Source organism: Panulirus ornatus, chromosome 5 (assembly GCF_036320965.1).
Source record: "Panulirus ornatus isolate Po-2019 chromosome 5, ASM3632096v1, whole genome shotgun sequence".
Classification (NCBI taxonomy): domain Eukaryota; kingdom Metazoa; phylum Arthropoda; class Malacostraca; order Decapoda; family Palinuridae; genus Panulirus; species Panulirus ornatus.
Genome location: NC_092228.1, coordinates 31,801,417 through 31,818,916, shown reverse-complemented (window position 1 = coordinate 31,818,916; position 17,500 = coordinate 31,801,417). Strand labels below are relative to the sequence as shown.

The following is a 17,500-nucleotide window of genomic DNA, read 5'->3' as shown; positions in this document are numbered from 1 at the left end:
GATCGAGTGAGTAACGTAAGGGTAAGAGAGATGTGTGGAAATAAAAAGAGCGTGGTTGAGAGAGCAGAAGAGGGTGTTTTGAAGTGGTTTGGGCACATGGAGAGAATGAGTGAGGAAAGATTGACCAAGAGGATATATGTGTCGGAGGTGGAGGGAACGAGGAGAAGAGGGAGACCAAATTGGAGGTGGAAAGATGGAGTGAAAAAGATTTTGTGTGATCGGGGCCTGAACATGCAGGAGGGTGAAAGGAGGGCAAGGAATAGAGTGAATTGGAGCGATGTGGTATACCGGGGTTGACGTGCTGTCAGTGGATTGAATCAAGGCATGTGAAGCGTCTGGGGTAAACCATGGAAAGCTGTGTAGGTATGTATATTTGCGTGTGTGGACGTATGTATATACATGTGTATGGGGGTGGGTTGGGCCATTTCTTTCGTCTGTTTCCTTGCGCTACCTCGCAAACGCGGGAGACAGCGACAAAGTATAATAAATAAAAAAATAAATATATATTCCTATGAGTCCACGGAGAAAATAAAACAGGATAAGTTCCCAAGTGAACTTTCGTGTAATAATGGCAAGCAAGTATGAAAGATGTATGAAAGACAAAGACAGTGGACAAGTGTAATGTATTCTGTGTCCCTGATAACCATTTGATCTGACTCATTCAGATAAGGTCCAAAACGCCAGTAGTGAAGATGCACAAAGGATAATAGAACGGTGTACGTACGTACGTAGTGTGAGTATCTTGACTGATAGAAAGTATTGAAAGCGGCAGGAAGTAGTGAGATATTGTATTGTGCTTCGTACAAGACTGGCGGGCGACTCCGTCCTTCGTGCTGTGCCACACACAGTCTGGTGATTGTCGGGATGTGTAGCCATAATGTTTGATCTTATGACCATTAGTGATACATCATGTGATGTTTACTATCACAACATCGGCTTCTTCCTCCTCCTCCAGGAGAGTGGCAATCAGGTAGCGGTTATTGTGGTAGCCCGGCACCTGCAATTGTAAGATTTGAAGCAACATTGTGATAATGGGACACATTATAAAGAGTTCCATAATTTCTCTAATTCTTCCCCAAATTCATGTGGCCCTGCAACACTGAAAATGTTGAAATACCGCTGGTGTAGAGGGAGGGAGAGGGAGGCCTGGGATGAGAGTAAGGCTTTGTAGGAGAGAAAGGTTCGGGATGAGAGAGGTTGAACACAAGATGTTTGGCCGGAGATTGAGGCTTTGAAGGAGAGAGAGGCTTGTATGAGATAGGCTGGGCATGAAAGAGGCTTGGCAGGAGAGTGAGGCTTGGCAGGAGAGTGAGGCTTGGCAGGAGAGTGAGGCTTGGCAGGAGAGTGAGGTATCGAAGTTGAGAGAAGCTCGGGATGAGAGAAAGCTAAACATGAGAGAGACTTGTGGTGGGAGATGCTGGACACGAGAGACCTTTGATAGAGAGTAAGGCTGTGGAAGAGGAATAAACTTTGTATAAGAGAAGATGAAAAGGAAAGGAAGGCTTGGGATGAAGGTTAGGTTGAACACGAGAGAGAGGCCTGGGATGAGAGAGGCGGGAAAAGAGAGAGCCTTTAGGGGAGATAGAGGCAGTGAACAATAGAGAGGTTTGGAATGGGAGATGCTGGAAACGAGATAGGTTAGGAGAGAGAGAGAGAGAGAGAGAGAGAGAGAGAGAGAGAGAGAGAGAGAGAGAGAGAGAGAGAGAGAGAGAGAGAGAGAGAGAGAGAGAGAGAGAGAGAGAGAAGGGAGACTGTGTGAGAGAGGCTGGACACGAGAGAGAGAGGCTTTAGATGTGGAAAAGGCTGTGAAGGAAATAGAGGCTTAGGGTAAGACACTGTGACGGAGAAAGATAATTGTCATGATAGTTAGGATGGACTCGAGAGAGAGAGGCTTGGGACGAGAGTCAGGCTGGACAGGAGAGAGAGGCTTGGAACGAGAGTCAGGCTGGACAGGAGAGAGAGGCTTGGGACGAGAGTCAGGCAGGACAGGAGAGAGAGGCTTGGGACGAGAGTCAGGCAGGACAGGAGAGAGAGGCTTGGGACGAGAGTCAGGCAGGACAGGAGAGAGAGGCTTGGGACGAGAGTCAGGCTGGACAGGAGAGAGAGACTTGAGATGAGAATTAGCGTGGACACGGGAGAGAGGCGTGGGATGAGGGAGAGGATGTGAAAGAGGCTGGAGACGGGAGCAAGATTTGGGCTGAAAGTGAAAGTTTACAAGAATGAAAGAGGCTGGTGATGAGAGCGAGGCTGGACGTGAGAAAAGCTTGGAATGAGAGCGATATTGTTAAGATGAGAGAGAGGCTGGTCTTGAGAAAGAAGCCTGGGTTGAGGGTTAAGTTGGATACAAGAGAGAGAGAGAGGCTGTGAAGGTGATGTGGGCTTGGTATGATGGAGGTTTGACACGGTAGATAGAGACTTGGAATATAAGAGTTAAGCTGGACACGAAACGAAGGCTTGGGGTGAGACAGGCTATACGTGAGAGAGAGAGAGAGAGAGAGGGTCATGGGCTGAGCGTTAGGCTGGACACGAGAGAAAGGCTTGGGATAAGCTTAGCTGGTGAAGCTTAGATGTGAATCCAGTAATGAGTCACTTGACCACATTGTGTTGACCTTGCCATAATGGACCATTGGATTGACCTGGACATTACAAGCAGAACTCACTCCTAGTTTTCTGCAGGTATTATCAACATAAGCTCACTCAAACGATTGAAAACCTGCAATCCACCATGAATGGTCTTAAGTTGAAGATGTCATTAAACTCTAAAATGAAACATGTATCATTTTCTTGTCCCATTAGACGAGGGAACATTTTCCTATCACAGTAAGAATCTACGGGATTTATGAAACTTGTTTCGTGTCTCACAAAAAATAGGAAATGCAAATCATTCTTCATAACTCCAGTTGTTTAATGTTGTTGACACGTAAGGTCAACATACAGATATATCAGGCCAATGATGGTGAGCTGCAGCCTTATATGATGATGATGATGATGATATTGTGATGTGTAACGGGCGGCTGTACCAGCCTGGTCTATAAGACACTAGACTCGGTTTATTCAGGTGTGTCGTTAACAATAAACCACAACTGATATCTCGCACTGCCATGTGTCCGAACTCCGCTCTGGCAACACAATGCACAAATCATGCACAAACTACATGATTGATCACGTCTGATATTCAGTTATAAAACTAAGAATGTCTAATTGTGAAAATAACGAAGAAAATATAATACTAAGAAAAATAAAACATGATTATGAACATTAAACTGTTAAGTAATGCCATCGTAATGTTTTCGGACGCTACGCTGCGTCCCGCTTCCGGGCCCCATACTGAGCGTAGCCATCAACCGTCACCTTTTGGTCATCTGTCACTTGACATCACCAGATAATTTTTCCCGTAAGTACACATCTGTTTTCGCTTACCTTTGCTTTGTGGCAATGGCCTTGATTTCACAATAACTGTTCAACATTTACAAACATATACGTTCACTATTTCTTTTAAAAAATAATGAAAAACAAGTGAATTGTGCATGTACAAGTGTGGTATATTTTGTGACGCTGTTCCCTTACACGATACGCTATTTTCTCACGCTTAATAAGCCTGTTTACTGTGTAATGTCTACATTTGTTTTCTTGTCAGTGATAATGATTTTGGCTCATGAGGATTCCCCCCCCCCCCGGCCCCTCGTTCCCAATGAATCATAACAATAATAGAGAGTTGACAATACGGGGCAGTGGGCGCCATGCCCAATGCCCCGTATTGAGCGTAGAGCAAACAAGGAGTAAACGATATTGGTTGTCGATATTTAACGGTCGGCCCGAATCAGCAGAGTGTACATAGTGTGCGCGTGAACGATGGTGTGATCAGCAGGCAGGTTGGAGTTTCCCAGCACAAGTTAGCACCATGATACAGTGGCCCAGGACACCTGGCATCAGCGTGGCGCGGGCGGCACAAGTTAGCACCATGATACAGTGGCCCAGGACACCTGGCATCAGCGTGCGGTGGGCCTGCCTGCGCGGGACATAGCCATCATCATCCACAATAACCCCTTGACCACTGCCGCCAGCAGCCGTCCGTCCACGACTTGGATTGGTGTGCACATCATGATGATGACACACGATCAACACCACCACACCAGTGGTCTGTATGGCCGTACACCAGCAGAGATGCCACAGCTGACGGAGGCCAACATGGAGAGGAGTAATGGAGTATGTATCACAGTATACAGACAAGCCTGCTACATCTCTCTCTCTCTCTCTCTCTCTCTCTCTCTCTCTCTCTCTCTCTCTCTCTCTCTCTCTCTCTCTGTATTAGACATTTCCACCGCACTAGTGTAGGCGTAGGTGATCAATTAAAGATATGATAAATTCTTTATCACTACCAGATTCTTGCCCCTGTATCTTAGGTCAGGTTGGTGTAGTCATTATGTAGACAATTGATGGTAATGTAAGACATCTTGTGCCACACATCCCGGGATAACTCATCCCATCATACCAGGATGATAACGCTTATCTAAGGTATTCTCATCAATCATCATCATCAGATATGAAGCCGCACGTACGTGTGGCTGGAACCCAGGCAGGTGGCACAGTTGGTGTCGGGTTATAAGGATGGCTTGAGGCAGGTGGTGTTGCTGGCAGGTCCAGGACAGTTCACGGGGAGTATTAAGTATATAGAGGTGTTGGAGGAGGTCCTGCTTACTGCTGAGGAAGGCTCATTCTCCCATGACAACACCACATTCCTCCTCGTACAAGACAACTCGTACATACACACGAGCAACGTTGTATACAGTGGGTTCCAGACTCGTCCACACATTATGTTGGTGCCACATCCTGGCATATCATGGCTGGAGCCACAGTCAGGGTGTGGACTGCTCTTGTCAGGGAAGGTGGGCGCCAGGAGCCGTAGCCGGGCACGGGTACTGCTCACGTGAGCCAAGATGGCCAGATATGAGGGGCCACCTTGGACACGCTGGAGTCCGGAATGTGTGATCGTCCATGACTGACAGGTTAGGTGGTGTCATAACAACAACGGCGGCTGCTTACACAAAGTAGTGATGGTAATACAAGTCAGTTCCTGGCTGGCTAAACGTGTTCACCTTCTCTAACATACACTAAACCATTACACCAGCACATGAACCCATACTATATAATGACAACCTTGTAATATGGATCTGAGAATCAGTGATTGCAAGTTGTGTGATTACTTCATTACTGTTGTGTTAACATACCTCCTCCTCCATCTATCATGAAGGTCAACCTTGTATTGTAGTCTAACACTTGCTGACCATATCATACCACCATAACAGCCACTACCCTGCTATCACACATTATCTTTTCTAACTCGTGACGTGGTGCTGACGTCAGCTACACCGCTATAATGACACACATTATCTTGTTTGTAAACACCGCTGGGCTATGTCTGATGCTTCGAATTTTCATTTCTTATGTTCATATAACCCTATGGTTTATACTGCTTTAATTGTGTCGTTAAGTGCATTGTGCACATTACAGATACACTGAAATATGTTCCAGTCATCACAAGTTACAGAGTATGTAGCAGTCAGAATAATCTTTTAGTAACTGTACATATCTTGTGGTATCCATTAGTATGTATTGTCCAGACGGATATCATAATAAACTTTAAATTCAGAGAAATAATATAAAACATGTACATATACACTTGTAGATATATCTATATGCATGTAAATGAGGCAGATGAATGTGTTAGGTACTTACAATGTTGCTGAAAGCTTAAAGGTTCCGGTAAGAAATATGACAACTATTGTGATAAATGATTCTTGTGTGATAAATATGTATTGTGCTGTATTTTGTAACTGTCACAAAGCCAAGATCTTTGAGCCAAAATCCGTAAAGGTCTGGAAGAAGTGATGAAAGGCGTTGAAAATATATGTATTTATGATTACATAACACAGACTATGTTCTCTTGGTGCTTAAAGATGACCCAACACAAGACGACTACTTTAAGATCAAAATTTTTAGACTTTTAACAAATTATTTACCATTACGTCACTTTTCTCTCAGCATCATTTTTCAGGTTTACTTCCAACAAATGCAACGTACCTAATATTCATTAGGTATAATTTCCTGAATGATCTTCAACAACGCGTTGTATAACTCTTCGTTAGTGAAGTTCATTTTGTGTAATGGATCATGCATTACAAAGTTGTGTCTATCCACACAAGTGTTACACGTCCCAGTCTTTAAAGATATTTCCTAGAAATGGCGTCTGTCCAACACGGATTATGTTATCTGTAAATATTTGTACAATATTCCCCTGCTGGGCGATACTTAAAACTTTCGTATTAAAGTTGATCAGTTGTAAGTGATCAAGCATTACAAAGGTGTGTCCATTACCACAGCTGCTACTGATCCCGGGTAAAGGTATTTCACTATCTTTATTCCTTAAACATTATAGTTATGCATGTTTCATCCCTGATTCCAGCCTTACAATCGAAATCTATGTTTTACCCTCCTTATCCTTATCATATAATTAGTCAGTTGAAGTGCAGAACTCGCTTTTGAGCCTAGCCACTCTACTCTGTTTGTCAAATGATACCATTGAAATGGTGTTACCGGACTCCAACTGTAAGTGCAAGGCAAGTAATCCACGAGTAACTGAATATGTCTTGGCTGTGACTTGCCCTTCCAGAGGAGGAGGAGCAGTACACATTGCTCATGATGTTTATGTATTGGCTTTACATCTCGACTAATAATTACACCTACGTCTTTCTCCTTCCTTGATAGTTCTATTTCTAAATCTTATGATGATCCTCTAATTTGCCTGCTATGTGCACACAGTACATCATTTTGCGTATACCTACAGTGAATATCACTGTCCACCATTGTACACTGTACAACGAGACGCTGGTCATCTTTCTGCAGTCGTCTTGCGTCATCATACCAGTTGATAATGTTGGCTGATTTTGCCATCGTGAAATTGCTTTTAGTAATCAACGTCTCTTATAGATATCAAATATTAAGAAAATCTATCAAACTCGGAAACACAATTTGACTGCTTGTGCGAGAAATCGGATATAAGTTTCAAAGATTTTTCTAACGAGAAGTATAGACAGATCACATTTATTGTATCACATATCAGTTCAGTAGAACTTATCACTGATTACCATAGAATACAGATGGCAAATGTGTATTTACCTTGTGGATTTATATTGATAATACATGGGATATTTAAACTAATTATTTTATGCGATAATAAATAAAATCTCATAACTTTTCTGGAGCACAAGGTACAGAAATATATGAAACGTGATATCGTTAAGATTAACATATCTAACATAAAGATTTCTATTTTGCAGATAAATGTTTTACATGTAGAAATCAGTAATATTTTCAATAGCATAAAGATAATTGCGTCAGTATCTATGCTGCAGACTTTTTATCCGGGTTTTATACACTGTAGAAAAGTATTGTTTAGAGAAGAGTAATGTAATTACTATTAACACAAGGTTCAAGGATTCTAAGTTATGAGTTTATATTCTTCAAAGCTTTAGTAAAGTCCATTAAGTATAATTTGAAAAATAGACTTGCTTTTTTGAGGTGATGAACGCTTATGAAAAACCATCGACGTTTTTCCTAAAAAATGTTCTTTATGAACTGAAATTAAGTATTTTTTAGAGAAAGTGTTTCTGAATAGCAACAAGACACAACTGAATCTAACAAGCTAAAGTTCATTAAATGACAAAGAATATGATATGTGAATCTAACAATCTTATTAACATCATAAAACCAAATTTATTACGCAAATTTTTCAAATCATCAAAAGTAATAAAAGAAGAAGCCATCCAGAGGTAACTTGTTACTCCCGGCGTAAACACTTATAGGCGGAATCCGGTAACACCTCTTGAATAGCATGTGGAAGACAGAGTAGAGTGGCTAGGCTCAGAAGCATGTTCTCCACTTCAACTGACTAATGATATGTTAAGACAACACAAACCACATACATCCATTGTGAGGACGGAATCAGGGATGAAACATCTATAACTAGAAAGGTTAAAGATACAAAGATGGTGAAATACCTTTACCCGGGATCAGTAGCACCTGTGGCAATGGACACACCTTTGTAATGCTTGATCACTTACAACTGATCAACTTTAATACGAAAGTCTTAGGTATTGTCCCTCAGGAAAACTTTGTATAAATATTTATAAAACACATATATATGTTAGATATACACTATCTCTAGAATATATCTTTACCTGGGACGTGTAACACTTGTGTGGATAGACACAGCTTTGTAATGCATGATCCATTACACGATATGAACTTCACTAACGAAGAGTTATACAACGCTTCGTTGAAGAACATTAATCAAATACCTATACAGAATTTTTATGTAAGATAAGAGGCATTTCTTGATCGTAAACATAAGAAATGATGACGAAAGAAAAGGGACCCGCCAGATCCAAACATGTGTTGTGTCTGGTGAGGAAGATTTACAATTTCTCACATTTATATTGATCATTACATTATCATCCACTCCCAAAGTCACCTGGCATTCTTGTGTTTCAACAACAGACGTGATATATGCAACACCAGGCAAACATTGTACCATTATCTGATAGGTTAATTGGTGCACAATCAAGAACCAGTGAATTTCATCGCCGCCATAAGTAAGTAAGGAAGGTGACTTTAATGATGATAAATACGACCTGGTATGGCTGTGTCTACACACTACCGCCATCTGGTCGACCTGGTAGGTACGAACATTTTAACACTGACATTTAAACGCAAAACCTTAAAGCAGTTACGCGAACCCGAACTTAAGATCCATCCATTAAACTGTTTGTTTCCTTGAGAAACATTTAAATGCCATCAATTGAAAGTGAATATTGCAGCCGCGTTATTTCAACTGAATCTTTGAAAATACGTCATATAAACATATCTTGAAAGTGCGTCAGTTAAACGAAAACTTGGGCAAACCATCATTGAATCTTGAATCTTTTAATCAGATCAACTCAACACTTACTTTAGAATTCTGCTCAACAACTGTGAACTTATAGACTTGGTCAAATGACAGCTCCTGCATTACCTATTTTTATTCAATTGAAAATTTTAGTCTATTAATCTAATGATATCCTTTGAACTCTGTCCTTTAAAAAGAAAACACTAAACTCTGTTTCTGGAACTAAACATAACCTTTAAGTTTCATCATTGAAGAGGAAGTTTGTACAATATAGTAAACTCCATCATTGATGCGCACTTTTGAATCCCTCAATATAACTGGGCCACACATTACCTGGCTGTATTGACTACGCTCTCATTCATTCATTTGGATCGTCTCACTGATATTCCATTCATAAACTTCATTCCTACAGCTTATCATTTGACCATCATGTTGTTGTTGTGTGTGTGTGTGGGTGTGTGCTACAGGGGCCAGAGCACTTGACACCCCACCAGGAGTATCACACACTATACAGTTCTCAGTCTACAGTTGAACAGCAGGGAGGACGAGTTATACACCTTCCTTATTGGTGGGTCAACAATTTATCCTGTGTTATTGGTTTTCACGTTCAAGGTTGCAGTCATGGACAAATGTCCACATCATGGCCGGACCTTAACTCAAATATAGAGAGAATTATGAAACGGAAAAAGAAAAGACACGGGAAAATATTTACGAAGTTTTGAGAAAGTGAAAATCCTGTCTTTTGAAATGTGCCAGTTCCTAGATATTGGGGAAGACATGAAAAGTTAGAGAGTTAAAAACTTTGGACGTGTAGGAAAAGAAACAGGTGTCAAAACGGCCCAGTTGATGATGGCCCCACATGTGAGGCAGCAACTTGCCACATATTGCCTGGCTGGTCAAGCAGTAACTACGGCTTCTTCAAAGTACGGGTCACGCCTGACCCCAGACTGGGTCACCAGCTTCTGTGTAGTGGGTCACAACGTCGTAAACACATATACAAGTTATAAGTGAAATGCATTAATGATGATAGTAATAATAACAATAATGATAATGATGATAATGATAATAATAATAATGATAATAATGATAATGATGAGAATAATGATAATAATGATAATATAATAATGATGATAACAATAATAATAATGATAATAATAATAATAATAATAATAATAATAATAATAATAATAATAATAATAATAATAATAATAATAACAACAGTAATGATAATAATAATGATAATACGACTAATAATAATAATAATAGTAATAATAATAATAATAACAATAGTAATAATAATAATGATAATAATAATAATAATAAGAATAATAATAATAATATAATAATAATAATAATAATAATAATAATAATAATAATAATAATGATAATGATAATAATAATAATAATAATAATAATAATGATAATAATAATAATGGTAATAATGATAACCATCATCATTATCATCATCATAATGATAATGGTCCACAAGTAGTTATGATTAAACGAGAGAGAGAGAGAGAGAGAGAGAGAGAGAGAGAGAGAGAGAGAGAGAGAGAGAGAGAGAGAGAGAGAGAGAGAGAGAGAGAGAGAGAACTTGTTCAGAAATCGTTTTCCCTCGTCACAGTAACGAACTTATCCTCAGTTAGGTTTGTAGTGCCCTGGGGAGGGAGGGAGGGAGGGAGGAGGGAGGGAGGGAGGGAGGGAGGGAAGGGAGGGAGGGAGGGAGGGAGGGAGGGAGGGAGGGAGTGTGAACATTGTGCCTTCTTTAGTGCTGTGTTATGCCTCCTACCTGACGCTTGGTCACACAATGGATGGTTTTGTTATAAGAAATAAAGTGGCTACTGCTCAATCATCAATTGTGCGGCACCTGATCAAGGTACACACACACACACACACACACACACACACACACACACAGAGGCAGAGAGGCGTGTGTGGGGGAGGCCTCATCCTCATCATCCTCCCTCCTCTTCTGAGCCGCCCACCCGCCGCCAAGAAGAAAGTTAAGTCATGCACAAGGCAGCAGCAGTACAGCCATGAAGTCTGGCTTTATCAGGTGTGAACAGGAAAAAGGAGAAGCAAGGCGCCTCAGGTGTGTGATCTGCAGTGAAGTTCTTGTACATGAAGGTTTGAAACCATCATAATTAACGAGACATCCAGAGACAAAGCTGACCTCCTTGGTAAACCAGTCGAGTATTTCCAGAGAAGAAGAAAGAAGCAAATGAAGACGTCAGTGAAAGTGGTCAGTGAAAGCAACACTTAACGACCCGTGGCATCATATAAGGTTGTGGACATGACACAAGAGAAGGTACCATCATATACGTCCGTGCCTCCGGTGATGACCTTATTCTGCCATCATCCGCCACTGTGCATATAGTGAGTGGCCGGCCACACCACATCACATGTGTCCCTCCCTCTCAGTGATGACACAACAGTGACGTCACGGTGGATACGACAGTGACGTCACGGTGGATAATGATATTGAGGAAAACTGCTGGAGAATTTGGTCTTCATCTTGAGGAAAGTCGTGACATATGTAAGTGTGCAATACTCTTGGTTTATGTTCTTGGAAGACTTACTTAACCTTACGGTGCTACATATACATCGGGATCACACATGTACACAGTGGGGAATGACTGGGTAGCTGGAAAATACAAACTGAACTGGGCCAACTGTAGAGGAATTACAAGTGATGGAGCAGCAAACATGACTGGTAAACACAGTGGGGTTGTGACTACAATATCAGAGGTGGTAATAACATTACTTGGTAACATTTCTTCATGTACCATGCAGCGCTCCCTGGCTGCCACACGTATCCCAGACAGGCTCACAGCTGTTCTGGATGAGGTGGTGAAAGTTATCAACATAATCGAAGGAAGTTCATATAACCGTCGGTTGTTTGAAATGTTGTGCCTTGACATGGAAGCTGATCATTCACCACTGTTGTATCATCATACACAAGTTCGGTGGAATTCGAACCTATGAACTTGACTCTGGTAAGCTTATTAGTTTAGTGTAGAGAGACATAGTATGTCAGTACATGTTATGGCTGAGCATCAGTTTCATTGTGCAATGTTAGGACATTTGTGGTAATGTTCTAACGTTGTGTTCAGCACTCCCTCACTCTCATCCCAAGTCTCTCTCTATTGCCCGGGATAACTTACATCCCAAGCCTCTCTCTCTCTCTCTCTCTCTCTCTCTCTCTCTCTCTCTCTCTCTCTCTCTCTCTCTCTCTCTCTCTCTCTCTCTCTCTCTCTCTCTCTCTCTCTCTCTCCATTATGGAATAATTCAGTTAATCAGTTATCATAACGCAGTGGTATATCATGCTACCTTCTCAACCAGTGATCTCTCCCTGGCCAGGTAACATACCAACATTGATTAACCCATGTCACCTGCTTTGTGAGAGTAAGTAACATTTATAATATCATTCTTCAACATTAGGAATAATATAGTCATGGTAAGTCGGGAGGCTGGAGCTTAAGTTTATCCTTACTATTGTCTTTATAACAGAAAGTGAAGGGATGCATGTCGTTGGTGATGGCATGCAAGACATATTCATGTTCATTCTACCTTATGACTTTCATGTAAACATTTCCTTCAGGCATATTAATCCTGCAAGGTATTTTTTCTACCTGTTTTCCGTGCTGCGTGTTGCCGGAGGGAGTGGAGGGTGGGGAGGGAGTCTTTGCTTTGCTCTCCGTTTCTTCTACTGCTGTTAAGGGCAATACATTTTGTTAAGTAGTGTTAAGGCCAGACCACCTGGCTGTGTGCTCTGTGTATCTATGTAACTCCAAGCCTTTCTCGCGCCTGGCCTGGCTTCATCCTTAGCTTATCTCTCGTATCAACTCTTGCTGTCGCCCTAAACCTTCCTCTCGTGTCCAGTCTCGCTCATCCGAAGGTTATCTCTCCTTCACCGTCTCTCTCATCCGATGTCTCTCTCTCGCATCCATCCTAACTCTAATCCCAAGCGTTTCTCTCGTGTCCAGCCTTTCTCACAGCAAACCTCTCTCTCCTTCACAGCCTTACGTTTCCTCAACCCCTTCCTTGTGTCCAGCTTCTCTTATCATAAGATTATGTCTCATTCACAGCCTCTGTCTCCTTAAAAGCCTCACTCTCATCCCAGGCCTCCCTCTCATGGCTAGCCTAACTCTTATCCCAGGGGTTTATCCCATATCCTGCTTTTCGCATCCAAAGCCTTTCTCTTCTTCAGATCCAGAGTCCCATTCCAAGCCTGTCTTTCTCGTCCAGACTGACTCTCATCCCAAGCCTCTCTCGTGTCTAGCCTCTTTCATCTCAAGCATCTCTCTCTCTCTCTCCTCCACAGCTTCACTCTCCTCTCAGGCTCCTCTCTTGTTCAGCCTCTCTCTCTCTGGTCCGAAGCCTCTCGATCATTCACAGCCTCACTCTCATCCCAATCCTCTCTCTCGTATCCAGCCTAACTCTTATCCCATCCCCCCTCCCCTCCCCCTCCCCAACATCACCTTAATCCCAAGCCTTTCTCTCGTGTCAAGCCCAACTTTCATCCCATGACCCACCCTACCCCCTCTCATGACCAACATCATCACGAGCCTCTCTCTCTCTCTCTCTCTCTCTCTCTCTCTCTCTCTCTCTCTCTCTCTCTCTCTCTCTCTCTCTCTCTCTCTCTCTCTCTCTCTCTCTCTCTCTCTCTCTCTCTCTCTCTCTCTCCCAAGCTATCTCGTTTCCAGCATCTTCCATCCCAAGCCTCTCTCTCGTTCACTGCCTCTCTCTCCCCTGAAGGCTCTCTCTTGTCCCGCCTCTCTCATCCCAGGCATCTCTCTCGTGTTCAACCTAACCTTCATCCCAAGCCTCTCTCTCGTTCACTGCCTCTCTCTCCCCTGAAGGCTCTCTTGTCTCGCCTCTCTCATCCCAGGCCTCTCTCTCGTGTTCAACCTAACCTTCATCCCAAGCCTCACTCTCGTTTTCATCATACAAAGTCTATTCCTCTTCACAGCCTCACTCTCCATCAAAGGTCTCTCGTGTCCAGCATCTCCCACCACAAGACCATCTCATGTTTAGCATTCTCTCATCCTGAGCTCTCTACTTCGAAGCTTCACTCTCCTGCCAAGCCTCACTCTCCTGCCAAGCCTCACTCTCCTGCCAAGCCTCACTCTCCTGCCAAACCTCACTCTCCTGCCAAGCCTCACTCTCCTGCCAAGCCTCACTCTCCTGCCAAGCCTCTCTCTCCTGTCCTGCCTGACTCTCGTCCCAAGCCTCTCTCTCCTGTCCTGCCTGACTCTCGTCCCAAGCCTCTCTCTCCTGTCCTGCCTGACTCTCGTCCCAAGCCTCTCTCTCCTGTCCTGCCTGACTCTCGTCCCAAGCCTCTCTCTCCTGTCCTGCCTGACTCTCGTCCCAAGCCTCTCTCTCCTGTCCTGCCTGACTCTCGTCCCAAGCCTCTCTCTCCTGTCCTGCCTGACTCTCGTCCCAAGCCTCTCTCTCCTGTCCTGCCTGACTCTCGTCCCAAGCCTATCTCTCTCTCCTGTCCTGCCTGACTCTCGTCCCAAGCCTCTCTCTCCTGTCCTGCCTGACTCTCGTCCCAAGCCTCTCTCTCCTGTCCTGCCTGACTCTCGTCCCAAGCCTCTCTCTCCTGTCCAGCCTGACTCTCGTCCCAAGCCTCTCTCTCCTGTCCAGCCTGACTCTCGTCCCAAGCCTCTCTCTCCTGTCCTGCCTGACTCTCGTCCCAAGCCTCTCTCTCCTGTCCAGCCTGACTCTCGTCCCAAGCCTATCTCTCTCTCCTATCCGGCATGACTCTCGTCCTAAGTCTCTCTTTCCTATTCATCCTGAATCCCGTCCCAAAACTCTCTCCTTGTCCTGCTTGACTCATGTCCCAAGCCTCTATCTCCTCTCCTGCCTGACTCTTGTACCAAGCTTCTCTCTCCTGTCCTGCCTGACTGGTTGGTAAGCTTATTTAATGTATGAATGACAGTATGAATTATATACGTGTGTATATATGTATATGTCTGTTTGTGTATATATATGTATACGTTGAGATGTATAGGTATGTATATGTGCGTGTGTCTACGCGTATGTATATACATATGTATGTGGGTGGATTTGGGCCATTTTTTCATCTGTTTCTTTGCGCCACCTCGCTTACGCGGGAGACAGCGACAAAGCAAAATAAAATAAATACAGTACTGTGTAGTTGACAACTCTTATATCATGTCCACCATGGTGAACAAATACGATGCTCGTAAACCTAATGATGACTCGGGTGAAGAAGAGGGTGGAAATCGCGACTCAAAGGAGACATAAAAACCATTGCCACCAGTTGAAGTTAAGTGTGGAGAGCATAGAGTGCAGTATACTTATTGTATATGGTTCAGTCGTCGAGCACCAGGAAAGCAGGCTACAACACAAAATTATGACCAGAACCTCAGGTTACTTGGAAGATTTGCATCAGTGGAACAGTTTTGGGGTTACTATAGTCGTTTAGTCCTTCCTGTTGACCTAACTTCACACTCGGATATACATATTTTTACAGATGGAATAAAGCCCATGTGGGAAGATGTTGGGAATAAGAATGGGGGGAAATGGATTGTTCGTTTACGCAAAGGACTGGCTTCACGGTGTTGGGAGAACATGATATTGGCAATGCTAGGTGAACACTTCATGGTTGGAGATGAGATCTGTGGTGCTGTCATATCAGTGAGATTTCAGGAGGACATTATCTCTATTTGGAATCGAAGTGCACAGGACACAGTAACAACAGGACGAATCCGTGACACTTTGAAGCGAGTTCTTAACCTTCCTCCCAATACAGTTATGGAATATAAAACTCATAATGATTCTCTCAAGCACACCCACTCCGCGACCACCTTACTGCGGAAACCTTGCCCTCCCATGAGGCATGACCTGCACTGATGTTTCTATCCTCCAGCCCCCCCCCTCCTCCTCCTCCTCCTCCTCCTTGGAGAGAAGAGATTTTGGGGGAGGAAGGGGGAAGAGGTTGAGACAACCATCATACTCTATGCATCTGTGTGAGTGCGAATATATCTGTGCCAAGTTGCAGTTGTGGTCATGTACATAGGTGATGTATGTTCTGAATTGCTTACAAGGCAACACATACCTTTTCTCTGATACATTTTTGAAAGCCGACACAGAATTACATGGGAATATCTAAGCTGTACTCCTTTTAAGAAATATATGTCTGTGAGCTATACTTCAGCTTTATGCTTAACTCGCTAAAGATTCAAAGACATGCTTTTCAACCAGGCCCAAACAAGACAGTTAGACCACCATAAAATGGTAAATCAAACTACTGTCCACAATGTGTTTACCATCTTCAAGCAGTCTCTTGCTTTGGTTTAATCAATGAAAGTCTGGAAATAAGTTTAAAGTGATCGTGTTTTATCCCTAAGCGAAGTGTTTTTTCATCCTCAAGCAGCTCTTCCTTTGGTTTGATCAGTGGAATTTAGGAAATGAGTTTAAAGTGATAGTATTTTATCCCTGAGCAAAATATTTTTTGTGCCTCTTGGCAGCATATAAGCTGTTGGTCATTTACAGTTTGTGTTTACTGGGAGGAAGTATTTTGAAGCTAATTACAAAGTAATGGAAAAAAGTAATGTTCCTGGATTTTGTAAAAAAAAGAATGTTGTACCTTTTTTTTATGTAGATGGCCATATTTTGGTTTTAGGGGCCCCTTTGTGGGACGAAAATTATCAAAGCAATAAAAGGCAAGGTGAAAGTTCAAGTGTTCTCTTTTATTTACAGGTATTTAGGATTCTTTTTTTATTTTATTATAGATAATAGGGAGGGTATACGACAAAGAGGTTATATGATGGATTGATTACTTAGTATTTAATTACTTGTGCAGAAATGTGTTTTATAAGGTGCTATGGATATATGGGTGAATAGATGATTACTTATCCCTGGGGATAGGGGAGAAAGAATTCTTTCCACGTATTCCCTGCGTGTCGTAGAAGGCGACTAAAAGGGGAGGGAGCGTGTGGCTGGAAATCCTCCCCTCTCGTTTTTTGTTTTTAATTTCCAAAAGAAGGAACAGAGAAGAGGGCCAGGTGAGGATATTCCCTCAAAGGCCCAATCCGCTGTTCTTAACCCTACCTCGCTAACGCGGGAAATGGCGGATAGTATGAAAGAAGAAAAGAAAGAAAGATATATATATATATATGCATATATATATATATATATATATATATATATATATATATATATATATATATATATATATATATATATATATATATATATATACATATATATGTATATATATATATGTATATATATATATATATGTATATATGTATATATATATATATATATATATATATATATATATATATATATATATATATATATATATATATATGCATATATATATATATATCTTTCTTTCTTTTCTTCTTTCATACTATCCGCCATTTCCCGCGTTAGCGAGGTAGGGTTAAGAACAGCGGATTGGGCCTTTGAGGGAATATCCTCACCTTCTTCTATTGTGTTATTGGAGTGATAGTTTTCATGCATGGTGTTTTTGACAAGAAAATAGTGAAGTTGGAGAAAAATGTAGCTTAGACATTG

At 42.2% G+C, this 17,500-nt stretch overlaps 1 pseudogene; it reads left to right on the top strand.

The window, feature by feature from the left end:
* Positions 1-15,124: 15,124 nt before the first annotated feature.
* Positions 15,125-15,826, top strand: LOC139746851 (eukaryotic translation initiation factor 4E type 2 pseudogene; annotated as a pseudogene).
* The last annotated feature ends 1,674 nt before the right edge of the window (positions 15,827-17,500 follow it).